The sequence below is a fragment of the Malania oleifera genome, chromosome 4, assembly GCF_029873635.1.
Source record: "Malania oleifera isolate guangnan ecotype guangnan chromosome 4, ASM2987363v1, whole genome shotgun sequence".
NCBI lineage: Eukaryota > Viridiplantae > Streptophyta > Magnoliopsida > Santalales > Ximeniaceae > Malania > Malania oleifera.
In genome coordinates, this window is record NC_080420.1 from 107,132,940 (window position 1) to 107,147,597 (window position 14,658).

A 14,658-nucleotide genomic window follows, 5' to 3' on the forward strand; every position below is an offset into this window, starting at 1 on the left:
GATTTATTCGCAAAATTAGAGTTAACTTTAAATTTAAAGTTAAATTTAAAATTTAAATTATATAATTTTAAAAAAATCCTTACATAAAAGAAATTATTGATTATAAATAAGTATTTTGTCATAAAAATTTGGATAAAATCCAAAAAAAAATTTTCAAAATATGATTCTCACCCTTGAATTTTCAAAAAAATACTAAAAAATTTCTTATAATTTAATTTTATTGACGGAATGAATATTTTGTTAGTTAACTATTAAGTGCATGTGGAATAACAAAATTTGTCCTTAATAAAATGACATTAATTTAGTAAATAAAAAATATATATATGATTAATATAATGATTAAAGTCAAATAAGTGGATTAGAGACCGAACAAAAATTTCGAATTGATTGCTTTGATGCTTTAGGTCAACTAATTATATAAGTATGACAAAATAATTTGTATTATTTCAAAATTTTCTAAAAATATAATTGGAAAAAATAAATTTCTCAATAAGTTATAAAAATGCTTAGTAATTATAATGCTGCAAAATGTTTATTGGATGTAATATTTAAAATTAACAATTAAACATTTTGCAAGATAAATTTAAATTTATTATTTAAATTTAAATTTAATTTTGTAAAAAAGGAAAGTTATAATTAAATTTAAATTATAACTTTAAAAAATTTAAATTTAATTAAATTTTAAATTTATAAGGGAAAGTTATATTTTAATAATTAAACAATTATTATATTTTAAATTTAAGTTTATAAAATTTATAAACTTAAATTTTATATTTTAAATTATAATAAATTTAAACAAAACACATTGTTAATTTTAAATATTACATCCAATAAACATTTTGCAGCATTATAATTACTAGGCATTTTTATAACTTATTAAGAAATTTATTTTTTCCAATTATATTTTTAAAAAATTAACAATGTGTTTAATTGTTAAATTTATAAGGGAAATTTTATAAGGGAAGTTGTTAAAATTATATATTTTAAATTTTAAATTTTAAATTTAAGTTTAAATTTAAATTTAACTCTAAATTATATTTGTAAGGGAAAGTTATGATTAAATTTATTAAAAGAGAATTTTTATTATTTAAATTTAAAGTTGTAAAAAAGGAAAGTTATAATTTATAAAGGAATGTTTATTATAGCCGTCAATCTCGCAGGACTAACCTGCGAGATTTGGTCAGTGCCACGTGTCACCACCCTGTTGGTCTGAGGTTTTAAATCTCGCAGCTTCGTACTGCAAGATTTTCTCTGCAACTGTGCCACGCGGCAGCTTCTCATTGGTTAGACTTTTAAATCTCGCAGCATTAAGCTGCGAGATTACGTGAGCATCAGCATCAATTTGGGAAATTTTTCCCCAATAAGAGTATTATGTTATATTTTATTTCTTTTTAATAATAAAACGGGAAAAAACTCTAAAAGACAAATATTAAATAAAAAAAATTATATTCGACTCATTTAACAAGCGGTTAATTGATTAAAACGGGTCGAATATAGTTCAAATTAACGAATTTTTATATATTTTGTTATGTCTAATCCTAACATTTTGTTTTGAGTTTAGGCATCTTGAGTTAAAATTAATATTTGGCCTCTAATCTTTGTTTATTTTGAAATATGCCCCCATTGCTCAAAATAGACCTACATATCTATTTATCTAAATCAAATATAACCGACTTAAACTAACTCATAATCATATTAAATAAGTTATATATGATTTTAAAATTTTTCTTTCATCCTTAAACGAATTGATTGGCAGATTTCAAGTTTTATGTAATGTGCATCTGCCAATCAATTAATAACTAATGTCAAAATTCATAATTAATTTCATATGTTAAAGCTTATTGGGGATCAACCAATCAGTATAAGCCTAATTAATCAAGGTTCAACCCTACACTCCCAATTCTCGCACTAACAGTACTATATGTGTCTTTGGATATATCACATGTCCTCACTTAAATTTAAGCTCAAATACTCAATTCTTGGGATCAAAATAAAAGTCTTATACTAATGATTATAAGAAGTAAAAATATATAATTTTATAATTAGCTATTAAATGTTTAATAATTTACCAAATTATAATTTTAAAAATAACTTCAATTATTATGTTATGAAACTAATTGTTCATTAGATAATAAAATATATTATACTTAGGTTGGAAATGACAAATTATCCGTCATCTGTTACGAAATATCCGATCTAAAGTGTCATAAATTTGTCGCTTGATTGAGTTGAATATAAATTGTAATTTTTTTTACCTGATAATCAACCCAATCCACACGAATAATTCGACCCAATCCATTTTGTCATCTTTATTTCAAAATCAAAATTTTCAAAAACACTGTTATTAAAGCCCACCATAATCTCATAAAAAGAAATGTTATTTAATACATGTGTATGATAGTCATGAGAATACAACAGTAATGTTGTGTGTATTACGCGGATTGCTATTTCTATTTTCAGATTTTAATTCATTCCAAACAAACCACAATAACAATTTGATTTTATCCAAGCATCAACCACAATCGCACCTAAACTTAAACTTGTTTATTTTGACACGTGTGTGTGTGCTAAGTCTGATCAAGAAAAATATATGTTCACCAATCCAATATTCAGCAAAGTCTCAATAAATCCAGCAAAATATAAACATGTCAATCACACAACTACAAGAACACATTTACGTGGTTCGGCCCAAAAATTGACCTACATCCACAGCAAAAACTCATCTCTAGAGACACTGTATTAAATCGGTGGAAATAAATATACATACACAGATTTACCCTTTCTTGGCTTACCAATCTCCTCTAGAAATCAGCCCAAGAACAACACAAGAAAGCCCCTCTTCGCACCTGCCAATAACCCTAGGTTTCTTCCTATTGTTCTCCCTGATTTCCCTAAAAGAAACCCTCCCAAGAAATAGATCTGTGCATTACCTTCACTTACCCTTGCGTGAACCTCCGCAGGAGGCTAGAGACCCCACGCCGAACCACCTCCTCCAGCCATCTCCCTCTCGTGTGCTGTGGCTAAAAGTTCCTCTCAGCTGTTGATAGTTTTCACGGGTTGCAAGTCTTTCGCGATTGTGAAGAAGAAAGCGTCTCCTTGCTTGGGTGAAGAAGACTCGCGGTTCTGCAAGAAGAAGACTTGGCTCCGCTGCACACGTTCTGAAGCTGCCAAGAAAACCCTTTCTAAATCTGCCAAAACAGAAAAGTTGAAAGTCCCTCCCAACCCTAGATGGACGGCTAGGATTCTTTCAAGCCTTGACACTCCAACAATTCTCCACCTTGGCAAGCTTGTGATCCTTGCACCTCTTTAGCATCTCTTATGGCGGTTCCTGCAAAACAAATACTAGAAACTTCTAAGGTTAACCAAGTTCGAAACAATGTTCAAACTTGGATTTAGGTACTGCTTTAGTCATCATATCCGAAGGATTATCCTCAATTGGAATTTTCATTACTTTTATTTCTCCATTAGAAATAATATCTCTCACAAAATGCAGCCTAACATCTATATGTTTGGACCTATAATGATAAACATGATTCCTAGCCAAATGAATAGTGCTTTGATTGTCACAATAAATTGTAACGGTTCCACTATACATTCCTAACTCTAGGCATAGTCCTTTTATCCATATAGCCTCCTTAAAGGCTTCAGTCATGGCAATATATTCAGCCTCCGTGGTAGACAATGCTACCACCAACTATATGTGAGATTTCCAACTAATAGCACTACCTAAAAAAGAAAAGATCATACCAGACAAAGACTTCCTGGTATCTAGATTTCTAGCATAGTCAAAATCTACATATCCTTTTAACCCTATTTCACAATGCATATCCCTTTTTTCCAAATATTAATCCTTACTGTTTTGTTCCAGACAAGTATTGAAAAATTTGTTTCAAAGCATGCCAATGTGGTTTTCCAGGTTTGCTCATAAATCTACTCACTTGACTTACAGTATAAGATAGATCAGGTCTAGAACATAACATAGCATACATTATACTACCAACCATACTAGCATAAGGTATTATATTCATAAACAGTGACTCATTTTCAGTTTCAGGACACTATTTTCTAGACAATTTAACATGTTGTGCAATAGGAATAGAAGTAAATTTAACATGACTCATTCCAAATCTTTTTAATACCTTTGAAATATAAGACTTTTGAGACAAGTAGAGAAACTTTTTATTCCTTTCTCTAGTTATTTCTATACGAAGTATTCTTTTAACAAGTCCTAAGTCTTTCATTTCAAATTCAGATTTAAGCATGCACTTAACTTGATGTAACATATCCATGTCTCCACAAGCAGCCAACATGTCATCAACATATAATAGCAAATATATATGACATTTATCACATAATTTAAAATAAACACAGCCATCATAATTGCTTCTACAGAAATTATTTTGAATCATGTAAGAATCAAATCGTTTATACCATTGTTTAGGTAATTGTTTCAACCCATATAAAGATTTCTTTAATAAACATACATGACTTTTATTCATTTCCATATCAAAGTCCTCGGGAGGTTGCATATAAACTGTTTCTTCTAAAGTACCATGCAAGAAAGTAGATTTAACATCAAGTTGTTCCAAATGCAAGTCATGTACAGCAACAAAAGATAATAGAATTCTAATTGAACTATGCCTCACAATAGGGGAAAATATTTCATTATAGTCTACCCTTCCCTTTGTGTAAATCCCTTAATCACTAACCTAGCTTTATACCTAGGTGGTTCAACTCCAGGGATTCCCTCTTTCCTCTTAAAAATCCACTTGGATCCTATGAGTTTCTGTTTTTATGGTCTAGGTACCATCACCTATGTCTCATTATTGTTTAGAGACTCCATTTCTTCTTGCATTGTAAGAATCCATTTTTCAGCCTCTTTACTATCCATGGCCTCTCTAAAAGTCCTAGGTTCCACCTCAATTTCTGTTTCAGCAATAGAAAGAGCAAAAGCTGTCATATTAGTTTCCCCATACCTTTAAGGAGGTCTTATGACCCTCCTTTCCTTATCCCGTGCTAGAATGTAGGTTTTACTTGATTCAGATGTTTCTGTTTCTGAGTTTTGCTCCTCAAAATCTGCAGTATTTGTTTCTAAATGGCTATGAGGAGTGGAGGGTTGCTCCACCTCAAGCTGCAGGTCACTAGTATCAGAGTGCCTAACACTTTCATTTGAATTTTCTAGTTTTCCCCCCATTTTAGTTTCATTAAAAACTACATCCCTGGTAATAATACATTTTTGTTTTCCAAGTTCTATAACCCAAAGCTTATAGTCTTTAACCCCTTCTGAGTATCCCACAAAAATGCATTTCATAGCCCTAGACTCTAATTTATCAGTTCTAATGTGGGCATAGGCTACGCACCAAAAAATTTTTAAACCTTAATAATCAGCAAACTTACCCTACCAAATTTCTTGAGGGGTTTTAAAATTTAAAGCTGTGGAAGGACACCTATTAATAAGGTATACAGAAGTGGTCACCGCCTCTGCCTAAAAGGTCTTAGGCAGACCTGAAGTGGCTAACATGCATCTTACCCTTTCCAAAAATAGTTCTATTCATCCTTTCAGCTAATCCATTTTGTTGGGGAGTATCCCTAACAGTCCTATGTCTAGTTATGCCATCAGCTTTACAAAATTCAGAAAATTCATTTGACAAGTATTTTAATCCATTGTCTGTTCTCACTGTTTTAACTTTTCTGCCCACTTGATTTTTAACTAAGGTTTTCCATTCTTTAAACTTTTCAAAAGTATCACTTTTATGTTTTAGAATATAAACCCATACTTTCCTAGAAAAGTCATCTATAATTGACAGAAAATACCTAGAACCACCATGAGAACTAACCATAGCAAGCCCCCACAAGTCTGAATGTATGTAATCAAGAGTCTGTTTCGTGGTGTGAGTGGACTTCTTAAAACTAACCCTAGTAGACTTACCCAAGACACACTCCTCACAGAATGACAATTCCTCAAGTTTCCTATCTCCAAGGAGCCCCTATTTTTCCAGTTCCTTTAAGCTCTGCTGGCTAACATGTCCTAGCCTCTTATGCCACAAGGAAACCTGATTTTCTACCCTGTGATTGATAGGTGAAGCCTCACCAATCACTGTCTTTCCTACCAAAGTGTACAGCCCATTCTTTAGCACCCCTTTCATCACTACCAGTGAACCTCTACATACTTTTAGGCTACCTCCTTCAGACTTAAAATGTACCATGTCTTATCTAAGCTACCTTAAGAAATCAAGTTTCTCTTCAGCTCAGGTATGTACCTCACATCTCTTAGCGCTCTTTCAATCCCATCATGCATTAGAAGTCCCACAGTCCCAATACCCTGTATTTTACATGACTTATTGTTTCTTAGGATAACATGACCTCCTTCTAAGCATGTAAAGGACTCAAACCAGTTTTTCAATCGACACATGTGGAAGGAACATCCTGAATCTAATATCCATTCTTTTCCTAAATCTTTATCAGAGACGTTCAACACTTCCGCACTATCATACCCATCTAAACTACAACTAGCTTACCCTTTGATTCAGAGGTGGTGGCATTTGCACCATTTTTCCTCTCAGGGCAGTCCCTCTTAAAATGTCCTTCCTTGTGACATGCAAAACACTTTAGTGTTTTACTCTTAAACTTTGATTTAGACCTCTTGTCTTTTCCTTTCTTGTTCCTCTTTTCAGACCTGCCTCTCACATTTAACCCTTCCTCTGACCTTGATTTATACTCAAACTTAGTGTGCAATTCCCTATAGTGCAAAACGGTTTGCACATCTTCTAAAGTCGGCCTCTCTCTCCCATATATCATAGTTTCTTTAATATTTTCATATGTGGAGTCAAGAGAACTCAATAAAAGAATTGTCTGGTCTTCTTCATCTATACTAATATCAATATTAGCAAGATCCAAAAGAATTTTATTAAATTCATCTAAATGTTCATCAATGGATGTTCCAGGGGTCAATCTAAAGGTGTAGAGTCTAGTCTTCTTATGAAGTCTATTTGCTAGGGATTTTGTCGTGTACAAACTCTCTAGTTTTGACCAAACTCCAGCTGCCGTATCCTCATTGGCAACTTCCCTAAGCACTTTGTTTCCTAGGGACAAGATAATGGCACTATGTACTTTTTGGAGGATTTGGGGCTTCACTTTGTTGGCGGAGGGTAAACCTAATTTCCCCTCTTGTGAAGTGGAAGCTCCCTTCTTTTCTCCAAGAAGAGCCTCCTCAAGCCCCTGTTGTACCAAGATGGCATGCATCTTAATCCTCCATAAACCAAAGTCATTTTTTCTGGTGAATTTTTCTATTTCAAACCTAGCGGTCCCCATCACATAACCAAGCTCTAATACCACTTGTTGTGTGTATTACGTTGATTGCTAATTCTATTTTCAAATTTTAATTAATTCCAAACAAACCACAATAACAATCTGATTTTGTTCAAGTATCAACCACAACCTAAGCTTAAACTTGTTTATTTTAACGCGTGTGTGTGTGCTAAGTCTGATCAAGAAAAATATATGTTCACCAATCCAATATTCAGCAAAGCCACAATAAATCCAGCAAAATATAAACATGCCAATCACACAATCACAAGAACACATTTATGTGGTTCGGCCTAAAGATTGGCCTACATCCACGGCAGAAACTTACCTCCAGAGACACTATATTAAATCGGTGGAAATAAATATACATACATAGATTTATCCTTTCTTGGCTTACCAATCTCCTCTGGAAATCAGCCCAAGAACAACCCAAGAAAGCCCCTCTTCACACCTGCGAATAACCCTAGGTTTCTTCCTATTGTTCTCCCTGATTTCTCTAAAAGAAACCCTCCCAAGAAATAGATCTATGCATTACCTTCACTTACCCTTGTGTGAACCTCCGTAGAAGGCTAGAGACCCCAACGCTGAACCACCTCCTCCATCCATCTCCCTCTCGTGCGCTGCGGCTGAAAGTCCCTCTCGACTGTTGATAGTTTTCACGGGTTGTAGGTCTCTTGCGGCTGTGAAGAAGAAAGCGTCTCCTTGCTTGGGTGAAGAAGACTCACAGTTCTGCAAGAAGAAGACTTGGCTCCGCTGCACACATTCTGAAGCTGCCAAGAAAACCCTTTCTGAATCTGCCAAAACTAAAAAGCTGAAAGCCCCTCCTAGCCCCAAATGGACAACTAGGATTCTGTCAAGCCTTAACACTCCAACAAGTAATAAAGAGGGCGTGATAGGTGGGCCTTATTCTATTACTACCATATGAGTCTCTAATAGGATAGGTCATTGATATTAAAATTAAATGTTGGAGTATTGATTTTGGACATTGAATTTACATAAATTTCAATAAAATTATATATATATATATATATATATATATATATATAAATTCAAATTGAAGATCACTCCAAACATAAACCTAAGAATGAAATATTTTCACAAAATATAAGAATCTTGTATCTGTGATAACCGATCGGTATATTTCTCTTAGACAATCCTATTTGTGGGACTACGATATCCTTTTATTTTAAGGGTAAGATCTAGCAACACCACTTGAATTTTTTAAATATGACGTTCCGCCACCTGAATTTTTGAAAACTATCAAAACCCTCCCTAGTATTTAATTTAATTGAGGAAACAAACATTTTGCCTCTCAATTGTTAGTCGATGTTAAGTATATGTGAAAAAAATGAATTTTAATCTTAATAAATGATATTTTAAAATGACATCAATTTAATAAATTAAGTTGAAAAATCGCTCAATATAAAGTAACGTCTAGAAAATTACATAAGTAAATCAAGGAATTAACCATTTTTTGAATTATCCAATCCAATTAATCCAAATGCTTTACCTCAATCTGTAGAGACCCGAACCTGTAAATAGGAAAGTAAATAAGAAACAGACAAAAGGGATATTTCTGTAGGGTTTGTTGACGAAGGCAGCATGTTCGTCAACGAAGTCCCTTTAGTGCCTCGTCGATGTAATTCAAAGTGTCGTCGACGAGAGAATACCGACCTAGCCAAAGAAATATCTGGATGGGGTTCGACGACGAAGGTAAGGCTTCGTCAACGAACTGTGTGGCTGGCTCGTCAACGAAGACACAGCCTTATCAACGAGTTTGACTCGGTCAAGGGCCCTATAAATATCCATTTTAGTTGCTTAAGGGTTAAAACCCAAACTCTCTCTCTCTCTCTCTCTCTCTCTCTCTCTCTCTCTCTCTCTCTCTTTACGATTCTTTGCCGTTCAACGTCTGTTTCTAAAACTAGAGGTTCCTACATGGATCAGGGGAGGAAACTCTACAATTCTAGCGGATTAGATCGTCGTTTTAAAGATTTCGGGATTTTTCCAAAAATCGAGGTAAGGATCTAATTTCGTTTTCAATTAGGTAGTTAGGTAGTAATCGAGATTGTAGCGAAGTAATGTTCTGTGATTTTTAGGTTTCAAGGATCCCAGGTTGTTGTTTTGGACTGATCCGTACGTATTTTTATTTTTGGGTTTAAGGTAAGGGGGACTTGTTTACAAAAATATTTTTGTAAAACTAAACTGCTGAAAAGTTAGTTTATACTCGTATGAATGATTCGACTGCTTATTTGTTAAATTTCAGTGGGTAAAAATGTCGATTTTACGGTTTTCGATAAAAATAAGGATTTTGGTATATGATCTCCAAACGTTACAAAACTTCTTTATTTGCGTTAATATTATTGAAGGAGATGCTTGAATCCTTTATTTTCTAGTTAAATGATGTTTACTGAATTTATACAATATAGTAGATTTTTGTTCAAATGCATGTGACATATGTAATGAAATGAAATGTGAGGATTTTGTAAAATACTTGTATGAACTATAGGAACTGAAGTTCCATCTTGCTATACTGAAAAATGTGGAAAATAGGTGCTGGTTATATGTCGTGCTATATACATAAACAGGGTTAAATCGAGAGGGTGTGTGCCGGTTTATACCATAACGTGATTGTATAAGTTTGTGAAAATACTAGAATTGCACAGGTTATTATGTTTTCATTATAAATTGTATATATGATAGATGGAATCACAGCTTGCTACCAAAGGAGTTGAAAGATACTTAAGTTAAAGGAGTTGAAACATACTTCAGCTTATAGGAGTTGAAAGATACTCCCATTACTAAAGGCACAATTTTGTTACTAGTAAAGTACAGTGCAATCACACATGTGAATCAGTGTGGGTACAAAGATAGTCGGCTTCCAGGAGTATTTGGACCACTGGTGAAATAATAGACCAGGTGGGGCAGTCGGACTATAAAATAGATGCTCGACAGTGCCTGCACAAATAGGGCATGTTAGTGTTATCAGTGCACCACCCGTGCCACGGGGTAACTAAGCATATTATATCATACCAAGCTGGTCATTGTTCTAATATTCATATGCATGATTTAAAGACTAAATGGGCAAAACTACTAGATTTATGTCCATAGATCTCTTATAGTAGGCTTCCAAGAGTATTGGAACCACTAGTGAAATAATAGACTAGGTGGGGCAGTCAGACTATAGAATAGATGCTCGATAGTGCCTGCACAAATAGGGCATGTTAGAGTTATCAGTGCACGACCCGTGCCACGGGGTAAATAAGCATATTATGTCATACCAAGCTAGTCATTGCTCTAATATTCATATGCATGATTTAAAGACTAAATAGGCAAAACTACTTGATTTATGTCCATAGATCTCTTATATAACCATATTGCAAATATGCCTTTCATGTAGCAGATTCCAATTGATATATACGCATGTGGTCACATATGTGGTAATATTTTCCACCTTACTGAGAAGTGTCTCACCCCATTATACAACCTTTGTTTTAGGTTCTACTGGACATCAGTCCTAGTTGTTAGAGGGACCAGGGAGGTCATTTTGGAGTTTAGCTTATGTAAGTCTTCTATGTGTGTAATAGTTTTGGTATGGAGTATCTTTTTGGGAGATTGTAAGATTCTGGTTGTATGTTGAATACGGATGTATGTATTATAGAAGACAGATAGAAAACTCTGGTATATGTCTAATAGAAATCTCGATTGATGTTTATGTTTTCCGTTGCATTTGAACAATAGTTGTGTATGACTTACACCCGTTTGTCTTTGTTTAGGGTGGGTTGTTTATGAATGTTTATCAGGTACAGGTATTCTATATTGGTGATAACAATCTGGGTCCGTATAAAGGGTTGGGTTGTTACACAATCAATTAACATCAATGCAACCAAAAAATATTCTATTATTATTTTTATTTAAAATATATATAATTAAAAATTGACTAGCGCACATTATAAAACAAGTAAAACATAGTTCAATATTTTTAAATTTAACTAATCAGTCTAACATAGTATTAAAAAAACAAGTAAACTGAAAATTCAAAGATTCATTTTTCATAAATTAAAATTATAAAAGTTGAATTTTAGTTCTTTTGTGTGTAAAATATCAATGCTAAATGGATAAAAAAACATGCAAAATGTTTATTATATATATATATATATATATTTTCATGCAAATTAAATGATTAAATATATCTTTAAAAAATAAAATATAATTTAAAAATCAGCTTAGATCGGCCAATTGGTCAAATTATGACTCATTTTTTGGATTTGGTTAAATACTGTATTTAATAATATAGCAACTTGAATAAAATTTGGAAAATTAGTGAATCGCCTCGAACAAAGGTCAACCAATTAATGTAAATTTGAGTGTTTTTTTTTTAATCAATTTTTCATTCATATTTTATACATAAAAGAATTAATTATATTTAATTTTATAGTTTTAATTTATAAAGTATGAATTTTGATACTATAGTCTACGTTTTTTTAACAACATGTTCGATAGGTTACTTAAATTTAAAAATATTGAACTATATTTTATTTTTTTAATGAAATGTTTAGTCATTAATTGGTTCTTTTATTTTATTAATGTCAATTGGTTGATACAAAATAGTTGGACTAGTTGGACTAATCAATTTCAGAATCAATTAGTTTTCAAAACATTGTATTAACCAATTTTCTTAATTTAATTTATTAAATTGCTGACATTTTTTATCATGTGTGAAATTGATTTTTTTCTTGTATGTACTTAGTGGTCGACTAATGATCTCTTATAAAAGGGTAAAATAACAAAAAACTCAATACCCAAGTGATTAAATTAAAGTTATAAATTTTATTTTTACACAACAATAAATTATATTTTTATTCATATTATAAATTAAACATATGATAAGAATATATTATTTATTTTAAATTTAAAATTTTTGTCTTATGCAATTACTCATTAATTTTATTACATATCTACACTCTTGAGCATTAATAAGGTTAAAATAAAAAAACCAATACATATTCAAATGTTAGATACCAAATAGTTAAAATTGAGAATTTAAATTAATTGATTGATTCAAGTTTATTCAAAACTAATTCATAAAATCATATTTAAATTTAATGTTCAATACTTAATACTTAATTTACCCAATGACCTCTTACGTGTTGTAGCTGGAGACTGGAGATATAGCCAGCCAGAAGTTGGAGACGCGTGAAGAGATGGAAACCCGTTGGAGCTGTTATCCAACATTTATCCACCATTTAATTTAATGGATGAAAGTTCTCTTTTTGGATTTATTGTATTTAAATTGTAATTGATTCCAAGCCTTATAAATAGAGGGCTATGGAGAGTTGTAAATGTACAAGAGAGACACAGAGAGCAGAGAGCAGAGAGAAGAAAAAAAGGAGGAAGAGAGTTGTATTTTTTTCGATGGTTTTTGTGAATTTGTGGTGTGCTCCGTGGACATAGGTCGATATTGACCGAACCACATAAATTTCTAATGTTCATAATTTTCTGGTTGCTCACAGGGTCCTAACAAGTAGTATTAGAGTCCGATTGGAGCAAAAAGACCAGATCGGAGTTGTTCACTGAAATCAGAGCTCTATCCAGTGGCTTGAAATTGAATTTTGAGGCCACCATCATGTTCACCTCACCGAGACGAAGCCAACGGTGCAAGCTAGAGCTCGAAAGGAGCTTAGACGAAGCTACACACGCCAACATGTGCCTCACCGAAGCAGGATGCCTCGCCACGCGCCGGTCACGCGCCGATGACCTGCCGCTCACGCGCCGGTGACCTACCGCTCATGCCCCCCATGCGCGCCCACGCGTCTTCCTCGCCCGAACCATCTCAACCTGACCCGAAAACCCAACATCGACCCAGACACGGTTCCCCGACTCGAATCTATATCCGATCCCCCGCCTCAGAACCCAGCCACGTCAATGGCGCTGAGTCAGCCGCCACGCCACCTCCCACGTCAGCATTAGTGCCACATCAGCAAGTGGGTCATAGTGCCACATCAGCAGGTGGGCCCAGTGCCACATCATCAGGTGGCCCCACATGCTATGTCAGCGTTGACTAGGTTTGACCAATTTTGATTTGATCTTTGACTGAGTTTTTCAGAGTCATTTTGGGTCCATTTTTTGAACGACTTGAACCATTTCTAAGGTTTTTGATTGTTCCGGATCCAACCGTGCTATCCATTTGAGTTAATTCCATCTCTAGATCAGCAAATCGAGATGTCAAATGAAAAAAGCTTAAAAATCGAAATGTTCAATGACAACAATTTCGGTTTCTAGAAGATGCAAATAGAAGATTATTTGTTTAGGAAGGAGTTGCACTTACCATTGAAGGGTAAGCTAGCATCTATGAATGAGGATGAGTAGGAGTTGCTTGATCGAAAAGCTCTCAGAGCCATCAGAATGACGTTGTCAAAGTCTGTGGCATTCAATATCAAGCATATATCATCCACCAAGTCTCTGATGGATGCACTTTCAAATATATATGAACAGATGTCAGCCGCTAACAAGGTAAATCTCATGAAAAGATTATTTACTATGAGCATGTCTGCAGGTGAAAGTTTTAGCAGACATTTGAATAATTTCAACGAGTTGTTGGATCAACTTGCCTCAGTCGGGATAACATTTGATAATGAGATTCGTACCTTACTGATTCTCAGTCAGTTGCTCGAAAGTTGGAATGGTGTTGTTACTGCCATCAGTAGCTCCGTAGGAAAATCAAAACTTGTATACGGCGAGGTCATTAGCATGATTTTGATGGAGGAAATCAGAATGCAGTCAAACCATGGCTCCACTTCGAGTTCAGTCTTAAACATGGAAAGTTGAGGCAGAGGAAACAGGCATGGATGATCAAACAACCGTGGCAGATCTAGGCTCAGGCGGTCTAAATCCAGAAATCTTAGAGGTTCTCAAGACATAGGTTCCCAGAGCACAAAAATTATTGAGTGCTGGAATTGTGGAAAAACGGGTCATTACAAGAACCAGTGTAGAAGTCTGAAGAAAGAATATAAGACGAGGGCAAAGAAAAATGCCAATGTTGCTTTAGAAAATGATGATTTGTTGATCTGCCCTTTGGAGAGCAAAAAGGAGTCTTGGGTGTTAGACTCTAGAGCTTCATTCCATGCCACCTGCAGCAGAGATTGCCTAGAGAAGTATACATCAGATAATTTCGGTAAAGTATATCTGGGCAATGATCAACCTTGCGACATTGCCGGTAAGGGGACAGTGAAGATCAAAATGAATGGGTCAGTATGGAAACTAAGAAATGTGAGGTATATTCCAGACCTGAGGAAGAATTTGATCTCAGTTGATCAATTGGCAAATGAAAGATATAACACATCTTTCATTGGTGAT